Source organism: Hyaena hyaena, unplaced genomic scaffold, assembly GCF_003009895.1.
Source record: "Hyaena hyaena isolate Hyena2069 unplaced genomic scaffold, ASM300989v1 scaffold_503, whole genome shotgun sequence".
In the NCBI taxonomy this organism is placed as follows: domain Eukaryota; kingdom Metazoa; phylum Chordata; class Mammalia; order Carnivora; family Hyaenidae; genus Hyaena; species Hyaena hyaena.
This window is the reverse complement of record NW_024081132.1, coordinates 1438645-1443224: the sequence shown is the minus strand read 5'-3', so window position 1 is coordinate 1443224 and position 4580 is coordinate 1438645.

Below are 4580 nucleotides of genomic sequence, written 5' to 3'. Positions count from 1 at the left end.
TGTTCAGTTTGATTACTTTTCATTACTCTTTCTTCTAGGTCACTAAGTCATTCCTCTGCTTTGTCCAGTCCGCTATTCATTCTATCAAGTGTGTTTCTCATTTGTTTGAGTCCTTTATCTCTGTTATTATTCTTTATCTCTGTTTTAAGGGTGAGTCCTTTATCTCTGTTATTATTCTTTTTCTCTGTTTTAAGGGTCTCACTGATGTCCTCCACTCTGTTCTCATGTCCAGTGGATATCCTTATAATTGCTTTAAAGTCTCCTTCAGGTATGTTACTTATATTTGTCTCACTTAGATCCCTTTCTGTGGTGTTGTTCTGTTCTTTCATTTGAGGTAAATTTCTTCCAGGGGAAGAGCCCCAGTGCACTGGAACTAACGTAAGAGTGACTGGGAAGGGCAGTTTTTCCAGAGTGTGCAGAGCGGGGTTTGATGTAAGCAAGTTAGTTAGGGAGTGTTCTGTGCTGGTTTGTACAGGTGGCTCTGTGTTTAAGCGGAAGGGTAGGGAAGGATATGGTGTCTGACAGTTCCTTTGCTCCTGGAGGACTATATCATGAACAATGCTTCTATGAGACAAGTTCTGAAATGAGCAACTAACCTCCCCAATGTGTGCCCCTGGAGCTCTTCAGATTGCAGTTTCCATGCTATATGTTGTATGTTTGCCCTGCCTTTTCTCCAAGAGTAGACCCAGTGTCCTCTGAGCTCTCCTAGAGCCAAACACACTGATCTTTAAAACTCTAGGTTCTAAGCCCTGCTGGTTGGAGGAACTCACGAAATTTGGACCCTCTCACTTTCCAAGTCAATTGCTATGGGAATTCATTTTTCCTGTGTGCACTCCTGTGTGCTTATCTGTCTCTTGCCCTTCTCTATGACTATGGCTCCCTCCCCACCAGAGCAGCCAGGATCTGCTTGTTTCCCGAGCCACCTCTCTGCTCCTATTTTCCTTGATGGGGCCTCTTCTCTACCATTAGTTGTGGAGTTTGTTTTGCCAGTCTTCAGATAGATTTCTGGGGGTAATTAGTTTGATTAGATAGTTATATAGTTGTGTTCATGGGACAAGGCAAACCTAGGGTCCTCCTACTCACTGCCATCCTCCTCTCCTCGGTGGAAAGAACATCTTTTTAACAAATGATACAACTGGACGTCCATAGGCAAAAAATAGTAATAATAATAAATTTCAACTTAAACCTAACACTATATATAAATATTAACTCAAAATGGATCAAGGACTTAAATGCAAAATGTAGAACTATACAACTGTTAGGAAATATTTTTAAATCTTCAGTACAGAGTGCCAGGCAAAGATTAAAAATTATAAATTAATGTTCTATGAAGGAATCTGTTAATTAAAAGAAAAGACAAGCTACAGACTCAGAGAAAATATATGTAAATCACATTGCCAACAAAGGACTACTAGTATTTAGAATACATAAGAATTCTTAAATCTCAACAGTTTCAAAAAAAAAAAAACAAACCAATCAGGGGCACCTGGGTGGCTCAGTCGGTTAAGCATCCGACTTCGGCTCAGGTCATGATCTCACAGTTCGTTGATTCCAGCCCTGTGTCAGGCTCTGTGCTGACAGCTCAGAGCCTGGAGCTTGTTTCAGATTCTGTGTCTCCCTCTCTCTCTGACCCTCCTCTGCTCACACTGTCTCTCTCTCTCTCTCTCTCCCTCAGAAATAAATAAAAACATTAAAAAAAGAAGAACTGAGCCTTGAGTTTATCTGGCATTTTATTTATTGTTGCTTTTTTAAGTTATTCATTTATTTTGAGAGAGTGTGTGTGTGAGTGGAGGAGGGGCAGAGAGAAAGGGAGAGTGAGAATCCCAAGCAGGCTTTGTCCTGTCAGCACGGAGCCTAATGCGGCTCTTGATCCCAGAAACCATGAGATCACGACTTGAGGCAAAACCAAGAGTCAGACACTTAATCAACTGAGCCACCCAGGCACCCTAGGAGTTTATCTGGAATCTTAAACAATATCTACAAATTTCAGTGATGTAAGGTAAGAAAATGCTACTAAGGAAAAGTCATATATGTTTTCTGGCTCACAGTCATTCTCTCTCATAAAATAACTAGTTTGGATTATGTTATCTCTAATGGCCCTCCTAACTCCTACAGTCTATGATTCTACACTGCTAGTATAGAAAGTAAAACAAATTGTGGGGACCCTATAGATATAGTCTTTGTTTCTTGTCTTAATGACATTCTAGAATAACTTAAGGGCAATGTGTCAGTGTGTCCAAGACACATGGGTATAGCTATTGTCAATTATAAATGAAATACCATTTGATACAAGTTTAAAAGGCTTTGGAGTTAGCTGGAGAAAAAAACTACCATTTATATTATAGTTTCTATGGGAAAATAATTTTCAAACATGGTATAGAAAGCAATTGTTTGAAAATTGTACACAGTCTGTTCAAATGTATTCTAGTTTGTCTGTTTAGAAGAAAAGCAAGAGATAGTCCCTTTAAAAATTTAGAATCAGGCTTGGAAGGAGCTGTCGGTCTTAGAGAAAAGTTCATGAATAATCTTTTGTGTCTGATGCCAATTAGCTTTTATAACAGTTCCAGCCTCAAAGATCAGGAAGCGGCACAGAAGTCAAGGAAGAATTTCCATCCAGACTGGAAAAAAGCAGTAGAGGGTAATCCTAGGAAAATACTGCATATGTAAACAGAATCATTTCCTTTCTTTCTTGTATAGATTGGAAAAAAGCAGGATGCTGAAAGATGCTAGGAAGGAAGCAAAACCTGAGCAAGGGTAGCAGAATAGACACAGCTTCTAGTGGGACCTAATAGTGTAACAGCAACTGGGAGCAGTACTTTCTCTTAGTTTTTCATTCCTACTAGTGAGAAGAAAAGTGAGAATCTTGTTAGGCCAGAGTAAACCCAAGGTTAAGTTACAACAGTGGAAGATTTCTTATGATGAAGTACACAAATGTGTTGAGGTGTTTTATTTAATTGTGCTCTGAATTATGTGTTTTATACTGAAGCTGTAGGTAATATACTGACTCTACCAGATTTGTTGTTTATAGTTTAGGACACTTTTCTAAACTTGAAATTCTTATATTCACTGTCTACTTGATTGTTACCACTTAGATGTCTCAGAAGCACATCATACTTAATCTATCTGTTCTACTGATCTCAACCTGTGCTTTCTCTTACCTCTACTCCTAATACAGCTTCCCTCTAAGAGCCAACAACACAGAATACAAAGGATTATAAGAGATTACTACAAAAAAACAATATGCCAATAGATTGGACAAACTAGAAGGGTGAATAAATTCCTACAGACATAAGTTCTTCCAAGACTAAATCAGAAAGAAATAGAAAACCTAAACAGACAAACCAGTAATAAAATTGAAACAAAATTGAATAAAAAAACTCCCAACAAACAAAAGTCCAGATGGCTTCAAAACTTAGTTCTAACAAACATTTTTTTTTCTACCAAACATTTATTTTTTTTATTAAAAAAATTTTTTTAATGTTTTATTTATTTCTAGGAGAGAGAGAGAGACAGCGTGAGCAGGGGAGGGTCAGAGAGAGGGAGACACAGAATCTGAAATAGGCTCCAGGCTCTGAGCTGGCAGTCAGCACAGAGCCGGACGCGGGGCTCGAACCCACGAACCGCGAGATCATGACCTAAGCGAAAGTCGGACGCTTAACCGACTAAGCCACCCAGGCACCCCTCTACCAAACATTTAAAGAAGAGTTAATGCCTATACTTCTCAAACTATTCCCAAAAAGAGAAGAGGAAGGAATGCTTCCAAATTCATTCCAGGAGGACAGCATTACCCTGATACTAAAACCAAAGACAACTATGAAAAAAAGAAAATTGCAGACCAATATCTTTGATAAGCACAGATGCAAAAATCCTCAACAAAATAGGAACCAAATTTTTAAATTATTAAAAGGAAGACTCACCATGATTAAGTTGGATTTATACCAGAGATACAAGAATGCTTCAATACCCAAAAATCAATCAACATGATACACCACATTCACAAAATGAAGGGTAAAAATCATATAATCATTGCAACAGATGCTGAGAAAATTTTGCATTTGACAAAATTCAACACCCACTCACAATAAAAACTCTCAGCAAAGTGGATTTAGAGAGAACATACCTCAACATAATAAAGGCCGTCTGTGACAAGCTCACAGTAATTAGGCAAGAAAAAAAAAAGGCATCCATATCAGAAAAGAAGAAGCAGGGGCACCTGGGTGGCTCAGCTCGTCGAGCATCTGACTTCAGCTCAGGTCATGATCTCACATTCATGGGTTTGAGCCCCACATTGGGCTGTCTGCTGTCAATACAGAGCCTGCTTTGGATTCTCTGTCTCCCTCTCTCTCTGAAAAAGAAAAACTGTTTCTATCTGCAGATGACATGATATCATATGCAGAAAAGACTAAAGACTAAAAATAACTGGGGTGCCTCAGTGATTCAGTTGGTTAAGCGTCTGACTCTCGATCTCAGCTCAGGTCTTGATCTCAGGGTTGGGAGTTCAAGTCCCATGTTGTGCTCCATGCTGGGTATGAAGCCTACTTAAGGGGCGCCTGGGTGGCTTAGTCGGTTAAGCGTCCGAC